Genomic DNA, 19,960 nt, shown 5'->3' on the forward strand with positions numbered 1-19,960 from the left:
AAGAAAGAAAAGCACAACAGAAAAAAACGAGCCTGAATTTTCCAAAGAGCTGTGAAGTACAACACTGAGAAACCTGACCTACATCTCCATGGGCACTCTATTCCAACACCAGAGAGAGGGGTGCACTTATCATCTCCAATTGCAAAGACCCTGCAAAGCACTGGAGATACAGAGCACTGCTATTAAGGGGGCCCGCTCTGCACCCCTCCCCTACCCACCGGCCTTGTCCTGTGCACTGTGCCTAACCCCACCTTGTCTTCATCTTCCAGTGCAGCTTCACCTCAGAAAAATGCACATGCAAAGTCTGGTTTCACCAAGGATCACAGTTGGAAAGAACACAGAGCATCATAATTTACAAAGCACAAGGGCACATTGGAAAGAGCACAGGTTTTGCGGGGGTTTTTTTGTTTTGTACTGGTTTGGAGGTTTTTTTCTGTTTTTTAATTGAGACAGAAATACACTGAAACCCGAATGAATCCCTAGTTCCTAGGTCTAGCTATGATCTATAAGAAATACAAAAAGGAACAGCCTCTATAGATCAACGAGAACATAATCAGCAAACGCCCCAAATGTGGAGTGTTATACAGAACAAATAACCAAACCAGCTTCTTCAATAAATAAATGCCAAAAAAAAAGATGGGAGAGGTAAATTTCACAGATTCAAAGAGACTTAACAGACTACTAATTATATGCGATGTGTGACCCAAGTCTGGATCCTGAATTAAAAAAAAAAAAAAAAAAACTATAAAAGACTTGTGAGAAAAATGGCAGATGAATTCCAACAGAAAGCATCCTAACTGCAGCTGACCACTACTCCTGAAATCCGATGAGGTTACTGAAAATGAGGAAAGTCTAAGACACTGTCACAGTCAAGGAAAGCTTAAGGGCACACGACAACTAAGCCTAAGGGCATTTGGGATCCTATAACAGAAAAAGGACATTAGGGGAAAACTAGGGAAATGTGAATAAACTTTGGATTTCAGTTAGTAAAAATGCACCAATACTGGCTCATAGTTCTAACAAATGTAACATACTATCATAAATGTTAAAAATAAAGGAAACTGTGTGGGTGGGAAGGGAATGCATAGAAATTCTATAATATCTAATACTGTTCTACAAAATTAAGCCAATTAATTTTTTAAAACTATGAGGTAACAGGCAAATATGGAAAGAGTTGATACTTTTAAGAAAGTGTTCACTTTTTAGGGGCAAATGGAATTGTGCGTTTGTCTTGTCTTTCAGTCTTATCATTTACAGACACATACTGAATTATTCATGGATGGATGGATGGAGAGATGAATGAATGGATTAGGACAATGTGTTCCAGGGTTTGGTGTTCAAGGTGACTTTTGTTGGTACATGAAGAGTTTTAGTGTTTAATAGCTATATGTCTAATTTAAATCAATCGAAAAACATACATTAGTACAACACCATGATTTCATAGATTTTAATTGTTAGGTCTGTTTCCCTTGTGAACACATTTACTTAAGTTTAAAAAGAACAGGCAGAGGTAGGTTAAGGGGTCCAACACTGTGACCTCAGGCAAGTTCTGTAACTTTGTTCTGCTTTGGGGATACCAAAGCAGACACCCAAGCAGCACCAGCTGTGACCACACTGATAAAGCCAGCCTTGATGCCGACCAAGCAGCGCACAGCAGAACACCAGGATGGGAGAAAGAGGGAGGAAGGAATCAAAGAGCTACATGGGAAGCTTGGGCAGGGACAGTCAAGGCTGTCTGTCCCCTTTTCTTCTCAATGTTCCCAAACACCAAGAACCTGCTGCTGCTGCTGCTGCTGCTGCTATCTACCCAGAGTCTAGACATCCTGCCTGCCCTGGGTCTCTGGCCCTCTTAGGAGCCCCAAGCCAACTGGGCAGAAGGCTGAGGCAGGAGGACCACAAGTTCAAGGCCAGCCTGGGTAACTTAGGGATACCCTGTCTCAAAATAAAATTCAAAATGCTGGGGATGTAATTCAGTTGTAGAGCATCCCTCTGCTCAATCCCCAGTACAAGCCAAAAAAAGAGAGAGACAGAGAGACAGAGAGAAAGAGTCCCAAGCTGCTACCTAATGCTCCTCATACTAAGGTGATGGAGAGAGGTGCAGCCTCTAAAGTAAACTATAGTTTCTCTTATTTTTTACCCTGGACTGTGGAGGAAAAAAGCAGACTTTATAGTAAAATAAATAAAGATAACACTAAAATTAATAAATAAAATCTATCACTTTGCTAGCTATGTGACCTTGAGCACAAAGTAATTCCCTTCTTCAGTCCACATTTCTTCACAAGATAAAATATGCAAAAGGTCATAGCAAAGGATAAAAAGTATAGTTAATATAAATCTGGCAAACAGTAGGCATTTAACAAAAAAACACAACAATTCCTGCCCTCCTCATGCTGGTAAGGTGATACAGAAAGTCTTGGCGAACAAAAGGAGTTGAGATGAATGCACAAAATCATGAAGTAAAGCACTGCCAAAAGCATGTCCCTGGGATTACACAGAATTCAGCCAAAATAAAGAGACTTCTGGGGTCAGAAAGTTTGGAAAATGTTGGTAAACACATTATTAAAATGATTTCCAAGAGGAGATGACATGCAGCGTTTACTAAATTTATTTGACCACAGGAAGCAACTCACAGAAATAGTAATCCTATTGATCCCTGGTTACAGACACACAGGGAAGAGGGAGGACAGGGGAGAGGGAAGAAGGAAGGACAGATGGACAGCAGTTAAGGCCACTGATAACTCCTTCAAAAAGAAAAAACAAAAACAAAAGGCAGGTAAGTTACGATGAAACTACCTGGACAATTGACAAGTCAACGACAGTCTATAGATTTAGTCTGGAGGCAAAGAGGGAAAGCAGCACGCTTTCTCAATTTTTTGAAAGGCGCTTATGTTGATTTTAGGATCAAACTGCTTATGATTTAAAAACACCAAGAATTTAGGGAATGAATTAATTTACTTTAAAAGCCCAGACTTGGTAAAAGACAGTGATTCTCATTTGCCCTCCCAAGTGTATTCTTTCATTCAAATGGACAACTCTTTGGCCAGTACTATGACAGATGCTGGGAATAAACAAAATGTGACACGGCAGACATGATCCTTGTCGCCTTGGAGATTACTTTCTAGCAAAAGAGCTGCCTGTCTAGCAGGGGATTACACAGTACGTTTATCAACTACAATTTTGTTAACAGCTGTAAAGGAAAAAGGGGTGAGAGCTGCCGAGCTCTACAAGGAAGCCTAACCTGTAAAGGTACCTGGGGACCCAGACCGTGCCTGGGGAACTGAGCTCAACTGGAAAGGACAAGCACAGGCTAACTGGGCCCGGAGGAAGGGAAGTGGGGCCTCCCAAGAGTGACAGATGACAATCTGACAAATGGCAATACTTGCAAGTACCCTCGAGCAAGAACCTGATACACTGGAGGAACAGAAAACAAACAAACAAAAAAAAAAAAAATCACTGGGAGTAAAGTACAGGGAGTGAGTATGAAAAAGCAAAAGGAGACAAAAGGTAGGAGGAAAGGGGGTGTCTGAGGTCGGGTTTCCGACTACATCTACTGACCACAACCAAAATCATCAAAATAAAAGACAACCCGCCCTGGCGCTGGACACCTGGCTGGGGTGCCTTCCACACAGGTAGATCTTTCAAGGAATTTCTATAAAACAATACAGACCAGTGCAGTGGCGCACATATGTAACCCCCGCGACATGGGAGGCTGAAGCAGGAGGATTGCAAGTTCTAGGCCAGCCCAGGTAACTCATCCAAACCTGTCTCAAAATAAAAAATGTTTTAAAAAGCCAGGGATGTGCTCAGTGCTCGCCTAGCACGCATGAAGCCCTGGGGTGAACACCCAGTAACAGCCCCCACCACACACACACCAGAAAAGACTGGACTGGGAATGGTGTTCAGGGCACATAAGAAAGCAAAGCCCACCGGAGAAGTGAAAGCTCTCCTGGCAAAACCCTACCTTCTGACTGACAGCAGAAATGGCTGCAAAGGAAGGAAGTATCCTAGAGGCTGTGGAGACTTCTGCAGCTGGCTTCAAAACAAAGATGGCCCTTTCAATCACCAAAGGGAGCACCAACCAGCCACACCAAACTCCCAAGCTCCTCACCCCGAGACTTTCTTCCACCACACTCCCCACCACCTGGATCCAGGGAAGAGCTGCAGCAGGACATTTCCCTTTCTTCACAAAAGAATACAAATCCAATGTCACTAGTAATTAAAAAACAAATTTTAAAATTCTTTAATCAAATTAGGATTTTTTTATATGAAAATTCTAAAATAGGGGATTAGGGATAAGATGCATGAGGCCTGGGTTTGAACCCCAGCATGACAAAAACAAAAATTCTAAAGTAGCATAAACCTGGAGTAAAAAATGTTTGCACACAGAGATTATGGTCTGTCATGTCACGTTCACAAAGACAAGAAGGAAAGCGGGTACAATCTCTGGTTACGTAAAACACATGCTCTTCAACAGGCACAGGAGGTACATATGAAAAAGACATGCATGATTGAGAACCAGGCCATACTGTTTAGTTTTTAGATAATTCTATCTGCAAAGCAAAATAATTATATATGTGAAAAACAAATACATGCAAAACGTACATGGAAAAAAATATGTATGTATAAGAAGAAAAAGAATACATAGGTCAGGCGCAATGACACAGACCTATAACCGACCAGCAGCTCAGGAGGCTGAGGCAGGAGAATGGCAAGTTCAAAGTCAGCCTCAGCAACTTAGCAAGACTCTGTCTCAAAATAAAAAATAAAAAAGGGCTGGGGATATGGCCTAGTGGTTAAGCACTCCTGGGAGGGAAGGAAGGAAGGAAGAAAAGAAGGGAGGGAGGGAGGGAAGAAAAAGAAGAGAACATAGCAAAAAAATAAATAATAGTAGTTATCAGAAACTTTTTAGTTTTGTTTCTTATTATATTATTTTTATTTTTCCTATAATAAATAATAAACTATATCTGTAAAAAGAAAATATAAATTCTGTTACATAAAAATGATAGGAGGCCATTGTTTTGGACTAAGTTCCTATACTAGGCCTCAACAGATCAGACTAAAAATCAAAATGGGAGTCACCTTGCTAAAGGTCCACATCACCTAACCAAAAGTAAGTTGTTACATGACCTTACTAAGTATCAAGAGAGTGAGAGAAATTTCCCAAACAGGCTAATCAGCATGACAGTGAAGATCCCTCTGCCTTAATCTTTAATCCTTTAATCCATAAGGTAACCTGAAGTAACCTGGTTTAGCCAATAGGTTAATTTTCTATTATTCTGTTCCCTGTCCCCCACCTAACAAAGAAAGTAAGTTTAAAATGACCAATCCACTTGCTTGCTTTTTGTTGTGTTTCTGCTTCATTCACCCCTTCTCTATATATGAAACCAATCTCTGCTCAGCTCTGCTCAGCTGATGCCTCAGCTCAGCTCATCAGAACAATTATTCTACTTTAAAAGTAGAGAGGCTGGGGTTGTGGCTCAGTGGTGGAGCACTTGCCTAGCATGTGTGAGGCACTGGGTGCAATTTTCAGCACCACATATAAATAAATGAATAAACTAAAGGTCCATTAACAACTAAAATTATATATATAAATTTTTAAAAAGTAGAATAAGTGGTCCTAGAATCACAAAATAAAGTCAACCAAGATTTTTAAACTAAATCTATTGGGATTTTGGTTTTGGGCAGATTTTACTTCATATTCTGCATTTTCCCCCATGTCAGGGATGGAATCCTGGGCCTCCACGCGTGCAACACACACGCTACCTCTGAGTACATTCCCTGCTCTGCAATTGTTTTTTAGTGTTCATGTAAATTACGATGCTGAATTAACTGAATAACTACACAGGGGGAGAAAACGAGCCTTGATCCCACCTCGACTACGAGAAACAATTATTTTGCGATAGTAAAACTATAAAACTTCTAGAAGAAAACCAACTATCCTCAAGTGCTCAAGAACAGGCCAAGGTTTGTAAATAGGACACAAAAAACCAGGTTCTATGAAGAAATTTGATTAAATGGACTTAATTTTAAAACCTCTGTCCACCAAAGTGCATGATTAAGGTGGTAGAAAGGCCAGCACAGAACAGGTCTTCAACGCCCACATCTAACAGGACTCCTTTTCAGACTCCCACACAAAAAAAACAACTGTTCAATAAAAACTACAGGTCATTATTTTGCTGCTAAGTTCCTAAGCAAGGCTCCAAAAGACCATGCAAAATACCAAAGCGAAGTCACTGACACTAAAGTTACTCACACTAAAGTTCCATCTCACCAAACTGAACTTGTTCCTCTGACCTGCTGAGAAAGCAGGATTCAAGAGAGAACTGCCAATATCCCCAACAGGCCAGCTTCAAGTGGCATGATAATTTAGTTCCCTCTCCCACAATCCCTACACAGAAAAGGTAAACTAAGGCACGCAGATGCCAACCAACAGTTCTGTTTCTATCCTGTCTTCCTGCCACCACCTTACAAGGAAGGAAACTCTGAAATGGCCACTCTGCTTTTTACTCTGCTTCCGCTTCCTTCAGTCCTTTCCTGTCTATATAACCAACCTCCTCTGCTTGGCTCATTTCAACATTTACTCCACTTTATGGATGAGGTGTTGCCGGATTCCTACTGAGATCTTTTTGCCCTTTGATATAACCTGATTTTTTAAAAAGATTAAAGATTTGAAGAGAGCAGAGCACAGTGGCTCAAGCCGATAATCCCAACTACTTGGGAGGCTGAGGCAGGAGGATTGCAAGATTGGGACCAGTCTGGGCAAGACCCTGTCTCAAATAAAATTTTAAAAAAGTCTGGGATGTAGCTCATTAGAACACTTGCAAAGACACTTCTCTAAAAACTATATTTGAGGGGCCAATAGACGACCAATGTCATTAGTCAGGAGGGAAATATAAGTTAAAACCACAATGAGATACCACTTCACATCTACCAGGATGGCTAAAATTAAAAAGGTTGACAATGCCAAGTGCTCTCACAAGGATGCAGAGCAACTCCAACTCTCTTATGCTGTCAGAAGAAGGGTAAGAATGCACAATCACTGCGGGGAAAGATACACTGTTTTCAAAAACTAAACATTTATAAATATATGTTTCCTCTCTGCTGCCCTGCTGTGCCTACCCTCCACCCCCGCCTTTTGGTACAAGGACTTCCAAAATCCTTGGAATTCCCTGAATTACAGGGGTGAGCAGATCATCACTTATTATTCAAAACAAGTTTCAGCAGAAATCAACCTCACTGATACCTCTTAATCTGATTAATTATGTGTCCTTTATAATATTCTTTGATCAAAGGAACATAAATGTTTTCCTGAATTCTGTGGGTCATTACAGCAAACTACTTGAACATGAAGGAGTCATGGGAACCCCCAATTTATAGTTAATCATTCAAAATATAGGTGGCATCCTGAGGTTTGCAACCGATGCCTAAACGTGGCGGAAGTCCTGTGGGATCTAACTTCAAGGATCCAGAGTTAATTCAGGAAAGGTCAAACAGAATTGAATAGGACACCAGGTCAGTGCATGCAAAGAACTGGACAGCTGCTTGATATGGAAAATAACAAACACTTGGTGTCAGAATTATTGTTAGAGTTTTATTTTGTTCTGTTTTTTTTGTTAGCGTGTAGAAAAACAGCATTTTCCTTTATACCTACACTATTCCAGCAAATCCACCCCTAGGTATATCCAGGAGAAAATAAAATATCCTCACAAAAGTCTCATTAAAATGTTCACACTAGCTTTAGTCACAATAATCAAACACTAGAAACAACCTAAACACCAATCAGGAGAATTAATAAACAAACTATTATGTAATCATCTAAAGTAATGCCACTAAGCAATAAAAAGGAATGTATAACTAATAAGAATGAATCTCAAAAATATGCTGAGCATGGGCTGGGGAGGTACCTCCGTTGGTAGAGTGCTTGCCTTGAATGACAATGCCCTGGGTTCAATTCCCAGCATCACACACACAAAAAATGATGAGCAAAATAAATCAAACACGACCGAGTACCTGCATCACGTATATGGTATATGACCCTCTATGTGAAATTCCAGAACACACTGAACTAGTCTGCAGCTGCAGAAGGCAGGTTACTTGGGGTAGGGGCGAAGTGGTCAAATAACTGCAAGGGAAAGGAGGGAAGTGTTGAGGGATGGAAATGTTCCCTACTTTGATTGTGTTAATGATTACCTGAGTGTACGTATTTCTTAAAACTCAAAACAGCATGTTTACGATGAGTACATTTTATTGAAGGTCAACTATAAAAAAAAGTTAATTAAATAAAAAGCAAACAAAAACTACAATGTAAATGCCACTTCAGACCCATTAGCATGGCTAAAACAAAAACAATCACCTACCTAGTGACAACTGAGATGGGAGTGCAAACAGCACCGGCCCTGGAGCAGCGGTTGAGCAGCTCTACTGAAATAAACACATGCCCACCCTAGTACCTGGGACTTGTAATCCTGCGTTTTTAATAACCAGCAGATATGAGCGCCTCTGTCCACCTTTGAAGTGTGATCCATAATAGCAGCCAAAGATTGGAAGCAATCCAAATACTTATCAATAACAGTCAAGTATTGAGCAACCCAATTATTCAAGCAACCAAAAAATAAAACAAAACAAAAATGAACGAACAGTGGACTATACATACAGTGGAACACACAGGAAAAGACTACAGATAACAAAACAAAGTGGATGAACCTGACAACACATAATAATGAGCCAGGGAACAAAAACGAGCATATGCTGCAAGATTCAAACATTGACAGTGAGGGAGGTCGGGATAAGACTGGGGGGTGTCCAGCGACAGGGTACGGTGCAGAACAAAGGAAGCCGTCAAGAACTCTGCAGGGGTCTACATCTTGACCGGGGTCAGTGGTCACACCGTGTGCTACATACTTACACAGAAATTCACTGTGCTGCACACTTCTTTATTGTATGTTATACACAATAAAAATACACTTGTAAAATGTTCTTTTGACCAGTCTTTGCTCACATCCTGACGCCGTGCTTCACGTCCATCTCACTCTGAGTGTCGATGGGGTGTCGGGGGAATGATACAAATATCCAGAGTAAAGGCACTGGCAACAGGGAAGCCAGGCTCCAACCTGATGGGGATTTATAGCAAAATATTTACACTATAGATGGACGTAATATGTTGTAGTTTTAAGTACACAGGGCAGAGTCTTGTAGACTCACTATCTTTTCGATTAACTTATTGCAGAGATTGTGAGAAAATTAAACAATATATTTTATATAAATATAAAAATTAAAAATAATTAATATATTTGAAAATTATCTCCATAAAATAATACAAATGATAGAAGAAGACATAACTATATTTACTTCATATACAAATTTTAAATATACAGACAGGTTAAAGTTGACATTGTTTGTCAAACATGTTATTTGCATATCACAAAACTAAACTATATGGTGACAGCAATGCATGAAACTATTACTACTGTCTTCCAAAGTTAAGCAGCAGATGATAACAAGTGGTTAACTTCCAGATTTACAATGCAAAGCTGCTTAGGATCAGGACTCCTCTCTGAGCTTCTGTTTCGTAGCGCAGAGGCCTTGCGCACACCGGGCCACTGCTCTGTCACTGAGCTACCCAGGCCCAGCACCCCATGTGTTAAGAGTGGGATCTGCACTCTTGTCAATACATACAACCTGCTTCCACGGGTCAATACCATCTAGCTACTCTACACCTCCTTCTCTGCATACCATTGGCGACTAGCTTGTCATTTCTTTCCTGGAATATTCCAACAGTCTCCCTGCTCCAATTTATCCCATTCTAATCCAGCCTCCAAACTCACTGCCAAAGTGATCTCTTAGATCAGTTCAAACTTCCATAATCAACTCCCCTCTCAAACCACATCCACCCTCCCACACCTCCTCTGATCTATGTCCACGTAGATGAAGTGAGGACAGTCTTATGGGACAGGGGTAAACAGGAAAATACAAGCTCCAAAAGGACAATTACAAGCTCCAGTTTTGAAGCAAAACCAGAAGGTAAGTTTTGACATGAAATGTCCCAAATTTAAAAATATGTGCAGACCAAATAAAATGTTTGTGAATTTCTTTTATCCATAGGCTACCTACCAGTCTGTAATTTATGACCTAAAGGAAAAAGTCCAAGATGTGGTCATCACCTACCATCCCAAATGCATCTGACTCAGTCCCTTCACACAGGCTACAGTCCAGTTCACAGAACTATGTCCTTGCTTCTCCTGATACAAACTGTCTAACAGAGACTGTCTACATGGCTATCGTTGCTATGACAGCATCCCCACACCAGCATCCCAATACATCCATATCCATGTCTAATTTCTGTCCAGGCCTCAAAGGGTAACTTGAAAAAAAAGTCCCTCATGAGGGACTGGAGCCATAGCTCAGTGGTAGAGCACTTGCCTAGCATATGTGAGGCACTGGGTTCCAGCACTGGGATATATTATTTATTTATATAAATAAATAAATAAATAAATAAAATAAAGGTTTAAAAAAAAATGCCTCTTGAAATTTCCTTTTTTCTAACTCCCATAACCTGTATGACTACTTCTCATGATTCTTACCAGTTTTCACATAATGCTATAATTTTTTTATATAAAAGACTGCAAAACTACTGGAAGCAAAGTATGCATCTACTTCTATCCTGTATTCCTGTATTACCAGAGTGCCTAGAACAGAGATGTGCTTAATAACGAATGAACGAAACTGACAATTCATGTTAACAGTGTGCACTGCAATTTGATGGCCACTGTACCAATAAGGTCCCTTCCATTTTCACAATCCCTCTAAAACTGAACTTGAAGTCAAAACAGCATGAACTCATGGCTCTTTTTAAACCTTTTCCGAGTTCTGTCTACCAAAAGGGCTTCAAAGCACTGACAACTCACCACAATGATTCGCTTCCTAATACCATTCCCAACTGAAAAGAACTAGAAGCTCTTGGAGAAATACTGATCCAGCTCTGCAAGAAAGCACAAGGTAAGCCTGTGACATCTTACAACAAAAAGCCAGGAAACACAAAGACTGAGTGATCATGTAAAAAGGAAGCAGGAATTCTATCCCCAGTAACAGACAAAATAAATAAAGGAACAAGGGTTACCTAGATGGGGCCCTCACTAGCCAAATCTGGGACAGTGTGAAGATCGTAACTGACTGCTAACACACTGATTCAATAAAAAGCCCACAGACATATAGACAAGGAAAGTGGAGAAACTGCGAATGCTAGTTGATAAATGTAGAAGGAAGGACAACAAGAAAACCACAATCTTGTAACTCATATTGTAATAATGAATTTCAGGATTAGGATGCTGGCACTGCTGAGTGAAAAGGTGTAAATGAAAAGGATAGTTATGAGGTGCCAAAATAAAGTCACATAGATTCCTCTCCAATAAGACAAATTTGTACATTCATATGAAGAGACGTAGCTATTGTCACCTCAGCAGTGGGATCAGTTTAGCACAGCTCCTGAAGAGACAGCCTGTCAGTAAGTGCCTCCTGAAGTGACTCAGCCTCAGGCCTTCACCTATGATGAAGCATTCTCGCCAAAACGTTTAACCTGGATGATCTTACCAAAGATCCAGCTTATAGGAAGTATGGGAGCTAGAGAAACAAGTTAAATGATACCGTGAAGAAAGACTCAAATGAACACAGAAGGCTGCACATCCTGTACGACAACTAACTGAACTGGGCTCTTCAAAGAAGTTAATGCCAGGAGAAAAGGAAAAAGGTAAGAAACTATTCTGAATTAAAGGCAATAAAGAGACACAACCAAATACACTTTGCGTGGATCCTGCACTCTCTATGGATCCTGGTTTGTTGGTTTATGTTTTAGAGGAAGGAGGTGCTACAGAAGACATTCATGGGACATGCTACAGATGGAGCCCAGGGCCTTGCACATGCTGGGACAATGCTCTACCTCTGAGCTATCCCAGCCCAATGACAAAGACCTCAAAGCATCTACTCAGGATGCCTCCTCCTAGGAATCTGCCCTGAAGGTATCTGTCCTGTCTCCTTCACGTGTGAGATGACATACACATAAACTTGTTCTTTATAGCATTGTATGTAACAGCAAAAGACAGGAAATAACCCACATACACATCAATACAGAATGGTTACACAAATCATGGTATACAAGGACAATAAATCAACATACACCTTTTAAATGATCTCCTCAACAAAACACAGAGCTCTTTGGAACTGCTACAGAAGATGACCAAGTCATGTTTTACATTAAAAAAAAAGGGGGGGGGGGGGCTGGGGAGATAGCTCAGCTGGTAGAGTGCTTGCCTTACAAGTACTAGGCCCTAGGTTCGATCCCCAGCACCGCCAAAAAAAAAAAAAAAAAAAAAGGAGGGGGGTGGTGCTGGGATAGTGCTCAGCGGTAGAGCACTTGCCTAGCACAAGTGAGGCTCTGGGTTTGATCGTCAGCACCACATAAAAATAAATAAATAAAATGAACTCATTATGTTCACCTACAGCTAAAAATAAATAAATAAGAACCAAGGTACAGATCAGTGTACAGATATAGATAGAGGAAGTTTACACAGGAAAATAGGAGACTTTTTTTCATTTGAACTATGTACTCCCTATTTGTATTGAATTTTTTGTCACAGATATAATTCATTCAAAAATTTTTACAGTATCGATTGACGACAGCTGTAATGAACTCCGGTCTCCACTGGAGTCTGAAGCGAATACATATAATGAAAACAGAATATAATAAAAATCTGCTTGAAAACCCCTGCCACACTGGAGACCAGCACATCTCAATAATTCCAACAGAGTTAATTTTCACTCCATTCACTGTTTCCTCAACTGACAAGCAGGTAGAATTGCTTGTACTTAGGCCTCAGGTTGTGATATTTAAAAAATGTTTCCTGACAGGTGCCTTGGTGCATGCTGTAATCCTAGCTACTCAGGAAGGCGAGGCAAGAGGATCCCAAGTTTGAGGCCAGTCTGGGCAACTTAGCAAGATCCTATCTCAAAAAATTAAAAAGAAAGGGCTGGGGAGGAGAGCACTTACCTAGCATGCATGAGGTCATGGGTTCAATCATGGGGAGAAAAGAGAAAAAGAAAAAGAGAGACCAAAACACCATCATCAGTCTCATCACTGCTAAATAAAAAGTAATCAGGAATTGAGAAGGGCAGTTTTCTATTTCCCAACTCTGATTAGGCTCTTTTTCTCGTTTTTGTAATCACATGCACAGAATTAAATTTCTGTAAATGCACACAAGTTTGTGCAATGACAACACTGAGTATTTTTTCTTTTTTTTAACTTTATTTTATTTTTTAATTTTTTCATTTTTACAGACTGCATTTTGATTCATTGTACACAAACGGGGTACATCTTTTCATTTCTATGGTTGAGCATTATGTAGATTCATACCATCTGTCTCATTCCACCATTTTTCATACACACCCACCCGTCATTTCTCTCTACATTATCTAAAGTTCCTCTATTCTTCTTTCACCCCCCAACCCCATTATATATCATCATCCACTTATCAGGGAAAACATTCAGCCCTCGGTTGTTTAGGGTAGGCTTATTGCACTTAGCATGATATTCTCCGATTCCATCCATTTATCTGCAAATGCCACAATATTATTATTCTTTATGGCTGAAAAATATTCCATTGTGTATATATACCACAGTGTCTTTATCCATTCATCTGTTGAAGGGCATCTAGATTGGTTCTGCAATATAGCTACTGTGAATTGAGCTTCTATAAACATTGATGTGGCTGTGTTACTGTAGTATGCTACTTTTAAGTCCTTTGGGTATAAACAGAGAAGAGGGATAACTGGGTCAAAAGGTGGGTCCATTTCAAGTTTTCTGAGGATTCTCCACACTGCTTTCCAGAGTGGCTAAACACTAAGTGTTTAAAAACACATTTCAAAATTGTGCTTCTAGTAATTAAATGGAAGGAAAAAAAATCACAACCCAAATACCAAGGGGTAATCTGATGACTGGGAATGGGCAGTAGATGGTTCGAATGGAATTCCCAGGTCAGAATGAAAAGGAGAGATCAGTAAGAAGACCTCCTGGCGAATGTCAGGTATGCTCTCAAGTTCTGGTCCGCAGCTGTAGCCCACTCCTTTGCATTGACGTGCACAGCTAATGCACACATTCTCCAAGCTGCATCTGAACAATCGTGTTAACTGTACTAGGTAAAAGTTGGCTACCACTGAGGCCAGAAACTCCCAATATTTCTCACCCTGCCCTCTATGGTGTGCTCCAAACCAATATTCCTACTGGATACTCTGCTTAAACTACTCACCCACAAGCAACTCAAGTTCATTGCAACCCAAAGTAAACTCATTTCTTCTTCTCTCCCAGTTTCTTCCTCTAGTATTTTCTACCCAGGTGCCCAAGCCCAAAACGGAAGAGTCAGACTATTGTTCCTAATCTCTCCTTCTACTACATCGCTTTCGACCCTACCCACCCCACCCTCCTGACTGACTGCTCTGGTTCACCTTCATCATCGCTCATGTAGGCCCGCCGTCTTCCTGCCTTCAGTCTCCTCAATCCATCTTCTGCATACACCTGCCAAAGTTAACTTTCTTAAATACAAAGTTGGTTATGTTACTCTTTCTACCTCAAGAACAGAAAGAGAATAACAAGCCCCATTCAATAACATGCCCCTATTCTACAAGGCACTGTATGACCACATTAAATAAGCTAATAGTGTGCTGCAGTACAAAGAGGCCACAGGAAAGCAAGGAAAGCTCAACTGTTGTCTTAGAGTTGAAAGGAGACACAAAATGAATCACAGTGATGATGAAGAAACATTAAGGAAAACAAAAGGCCTCTCAGACCTGTGAGTTTAGAGTGCATTCAAGCTGAATGTACTGACCTGTCTAAAAACGAATGGCCTTACTCGGAGAAGGATCTGGGAAGCAAAAGCAAGCTGAGAAGACAAAGAGGTTTCGCCATCAAGAAAAACCATCCATGCCTAGAGTAAACTGAATGAGGTGGTCTCAGTCCCACCCAGCAGATATCTCCCTTCCCCAGCTGAGTCCATAACATGACCTGCTAGGCAAAGGCTACCTACACTGGGACAGTGATGCAGTCATTTGGTTTGAGTCTGCAGGTTCCTCTGCTACTAGATCTGCTACCATATAAGAAGAGCAAGCAAATCTGTCCATCAAAAAAAGAATATATTCATCATGCCAACACACACACATCACTGCCAATTCACAAATTAGAATTCTGGTTTCCCACATCATCTTGTAAGGATGGTTAGTATATTAGTACAGGATGCTAAACCTAGGATGATAGTAAATTCTAAAATTTAATTAAGTAAAATGTAGGATTCAGGTATTCAGTTACAAAGTCCCATTTCAAAAATTACCACACATGACTAGTAACTACCACACTGAAGAGTACAATTTTGAAATTTTGAAGATTTTTTCTTTCTTTCTTTCTTTCTTTTCTTTTTTTTTTTTTTTTTTTTGTGTGTGGGTGTGGTGTAGGGGATCAAAACCATGGTCTCACACATGCTAGGCAAGTACTCTACCACCGAGCCACATCCCCAGCCCAGCCCAATGCTAAATATTTGATCACAAAGGAAAGAAAGTTCTGTTGCACAGCACTATTTTGAAAGAGAACCTCAAGCTAACTTCTTCTGAATTCTCTTGGGAAACAGTGTAATTTAGCTATATGCTGACACAGAACCTGAGTCCTAGACTGTTTTCTAGAGAAGGCAAGAAATACATATTCAACTGTTTCCTTTTCTTGGCAATGACTGCTTAGTCAGAAAATCACATACAGTTTTAGTCTTCAGGATCTCAATTCCTCTATCTGCTACTGGACAATCCCCCAACTTAGAGGCAGAGAGGCTGGAAGTACATTCTCTGAAGCCAGACTGCTGGAATACAAATCTCATCTTTGTTTCTTACAAAATGGGTGACCTAAGCATGCTGTTTAACTACTCTATTCTTCGGTTTCCTCATCAGTTAAATAGAACTAATAGTACCAACCTTATTAGGTTACCAAAAGGACAAAATGAATTTATAAAGTGCATAAATCATGCTCCATACAGAGGGAGTACCCAGTGATTGCCATCTACCACTATTTCTACTAGTACTATTGCCACCACCACCACCCCTCCAACAGTCCTTCAGGTGACAAGTGTGAAATATTAGCAAATGCAAAGAAATTAAACTAAAACAAGGATCACGAAGTCAGAATATCCGTCAAAAAGAACATTTTTTAAGATTATAGGGTACAGGGTAATCTGGAGAGAATATTAAATACTGAAAAAAGTCACATTTTCAAGACAGCTGCCTGACAAAACACATGGCAAAACTGAGCTAATGAGCTATTTAGATCACCAATAAACACCACAAAGGAACTGAGAAGATACAGGTTTGAGTTCACTGGACCAAATGACCCTCTCTTTATAAAGCACTTTTTTGACCGTAAGCACACTGCCTCTCTTACCCTCCCTAAATTGCATTTATGTTCATGGAATGAAGGAATGGGAGAACTTGTGATTTTTCAGGAAGCAAGCAGACCTCCAAGTACGATTAAAATACCATGCCAAGCAAAGCCCTGAAAACTCACTGCTGAAAACCACACTGGAAATCCAGAAGTTTGCTTCAGTATGAACTTCAGCAAAAAGATGGTAAGAGCCAAAGTGTTGGGGACACAAAGGCCTGGGTCTGCCATGTGCTAGCTGTGTGACCCTGAGCGACTTGCCCTTAACCTCCTGCTCACAAGTTTCGCTCAACGTCTCTACGGTGCAGGTGAAGCCCTAGGCTAATTCAGTAAGAAATACCTGAGGAAGCCCGTAACTGGCCTCCACTTAGCACATCTCTCAATAACAACTGCTACGGTAGAAAGCCTTCCTCTAAGACCCCCCCCCTGAGAGCCTTAAGGACAAAAGACACTACTACAAGTAACTACGGTAAGGAGTTTTATCAGGAATTGCCTCTAAATTTTGTGTGATGCCTCAAAATGACCATTTGTTTTCCATATTTTATGGGCTATCCTCCCATCCAAAAAATTTGTTTATAGCTCTCCCTGTCAAAACAAGAGCTACTTAGGCCTATAACTGCATGTCTTACACTGAAACAGTTTCTACTAGCGGTCTCAGCACTGATCCCCATCCAAACACACACTAAGCACAAACATCTAGTATTTCTTCCTTCCCCTAGTAAGAGAAAAAAGAAAGAAAAAGACTTTTTTAAAGTTTCTTTCAGTGATGTGAGTTCCACAAAACAAAACAATACAGGGTAATGGCTTACCTGGAAAATATTTTGTACTTCAGATCCACCAATCCAGAATGAATGGGGGTATTCCCTTTCAGACTAGTCTGAGAAAAGACAGCAGTCAAGCATCTTCCAAGATTCTTTCCGTTTACTGTTTCCAGCTTTCTTCAACAAAATCCCAAACATGCACTTCGGTAACTGTTGAAAGACAGAAAGCAATCCATACACCCACCATGGCACCAGCGGCAAAGGACAGCCACCAAGAAATGGAAGGAAGGGTCAATGGAATGGAGGATCTGAGGTACAGAAAGAAGTGGCAGCCCGAGTAGCTACTGGCATAAAAGGCCTGAGGCAGTGCTCCTCCTCCTGTCGCCAGGGTAAGACACTCCACGGCAAATCACGAACCCGCACTAATGACAGTATTCACGTGTGATAAATAGCATGCGGTTTCCAAACGAAAGCAGGTAAAAACTGACCCTATCATCCACATAAAGTGTCCCAGGTCATTCGGTTACAATGAACTCCCCTATCTGTTTCCTAAGCCAGCTCCTCCACCACTGCAGAAAGCCTGTCAATCAAAACGAATGCTATGGGAGGGCTCCACTACCTCTCCATAAAGATACTTACTAAGCACCTCTCAAAGCAATCTTTTGGTCTGCTACACAGAAGACATCAAATCCTCATATATTACCCAAATCCTCAACCCTTAGCTGCAATATAAAATATTTTAGAACAATTTAAGAATAAACTTCTATTCAATAAAGGCCAATACCCAATAATGGCCACTCATCAAGTAAACAAGTGAAGATCAAGAAGGACAATAAGAAACAATTCACTAGGGCACACCTTTAAATATTAAGTCCAGTCCACATTACATGAAAATTTTTTTTTCCTATCATACCAACTCTTCCCTTAGACTAAACTGTAAACGAACTATAAGGGAGAAAGAAAGGCATTCAATAAGATGACAGAGAAAATTTAAAAGATTGAACTTACTCTCGTAGATCTGCTCCTTCCTTGACTGCAGCACTACTGTCAAAATGCTCTTGCAGTAATTATAATAATGCCTGCCTTTACTGAAGGGTGCTAATGGGCTGGGCCCTCCACATTAATTACCCATATTTAATTCTCAAAGAAGAGCATAAAGAAACAACTTGCCCAGACCCCAGGCTACTAGGTGGTAGAGCTGATGTCCTTCTTCACAGAACACCACTGCCCCCCAAGCCCAAGGGACAGACAGGTTGGGTGGGGCTCCTGGGACCTAAGCTTTACTCTTAAAGGTCCTAAGTTAATGAAATGGCAACTGAGAACTACAAAAACACGCGGGAGTAAAAACTTCAGCCTAGCTGAACCGGTTGAGCCATTCTGAGAGGCAAACTCTTCAGATCTTGCCACTTAAAAAAAGCATTTCATAACCAAAGAGCCACGGAGTTCTAAGGCCCATAATAGTAATGCTAAAACAGAACACATTATGATGGTGCAGTCCTTGTGTTGAGCAGCAAAGTCTGTATGTGACAAAGACTCTGAAATCCAGTTGACCCCAAGTAACTTTTCAAACTCCAAGATTTGTTAACAATCCACAGGCAATGACTAAAAATCTGATTTTTCACACTGTAGGGAAAGCAATTGAAGTCACTGAAATACCAGTCTATGATTAATCTCACCATAACGATCAAATGGAAATATCTTAATACAACTTAATGAGTTCACGTACGTAAAAGTCCAGGTCAAAAAAAAAAAAAGTGTTAAAGTTTTTCCCATAATATTATTCTTGAGTCAAGAATAAACTGGAAACCCTATTTTGATAAAAGTAGTTAATAAGCTATGGGTAGTAGTTAGCTGCTAACGCAATATGCTTTCTCAGAGTCTCACTTACTGTTATATTCAAAATGCAGAACAAGTGATAGCCAAGCACAACCACAATTTGACTGACTGACTAGTTTCTGAACCTGACTACTCAGGCCTTTTCCTATATCAAGTTAGTTTTTCCCCCTTTCCGTCAATTAAAAAAAAGAAAAGAAAAAAAATACACACACACACACACACACACACATATGTATTTCTTCAAGGCCTAATTGATCACAAGACTCATGCCAAAGATACTAAGATCAATAGATGCCAGACAGGAGTGCCAGGACTGAGTTCTTCCTCTTCTCTGGCCCTTTTTCTTCATCTCTCTCAAGTAGGCATTTTAGAGAACCAAAGTATATTCTATGACTAGTTCTAAAAACTGGTTAAATGTTCTCAATTTAACTCTTACATAAAGTAAAAAGTACTCAGGTTCCTTTTCCTCAGCAGTAGAGCCCCCACTGAGTCTTCCTGCTCCTTCTGAGGAAGCAAGGCTCTCCATCAGGACTCCCAGTCCTCGGTCCTCGCGCTGCCGTGTGACACTCCCCGCCTGTGGGCAGCCTGCTCCCCCCGCTGCTTCTCAGGCTGGCATCCCTCTGCTCCTACCTCTGTTCCTACCTCCAGACAGGGAAGGCCTGCACTGTTGACTAACCACGACTGGGAATTTCCTAAAAATGCTTCCTGCTGACATCACAGAAACCTACAATCTTTGAGTCCTGTTTAAACATAAGACCAGGGTTAGAAATAAACTACTGGACGGTCAGGTCTCCCGAGTTGTCTCTCATTTGCTTACAAAGACAAACTTCCTATTAAGCAATTGCGATCAAGCAGAAACTTGGAGTGTAACAAGCTCTTTCCTGACCAACTGGTTTTCCCCCAACTG

At 40.6% G+C, this 19,960-nt stretch overlaps 1 protein-coding gene across 5 annotated transcripts in view; it reads right to left on the minus strand.

Moving 5' to 3' along the window:
* Fbxw11 (F-box and WD repeat domain containing 11) overlaps positions 1-19,960 on the minus strand; it is a 118,742-nt gene that overhangs the window by 92,018 nt on the left and 6,764 nt on the right. Inside the window, exon 2 of one of the 5 annotated variants that reach the window (XM_047554671.1) lies at positions 17,266-17,427. The exons of the other annotated variants lie outside the window; for them this stretch is intronic. The gene's annotated coding sequence lies outside the window, so the exon portion shown is untranslated. The remainder of the gene's footprint in view (positions 1-17,265; positions 17,428-19,960) is intronic. 5 annotated transcript variants of the gene reach the window in all.

The sequence above is a fragment of the Sciurus carolinensis genome, chromosome 6, assembly GCF_902686445.1.
Source record: "Sciurus carolinensis chromosome 6, mSciCar1.2, whole genome shotgun sequence".
Classification (NCBI taxonomy): domain Eukaryota; kingdom Metazoa; phylum Chordata; class Mammalia; order Rodentia; family Sciuridae; genus Sciurus; species Sciurus carolinensis.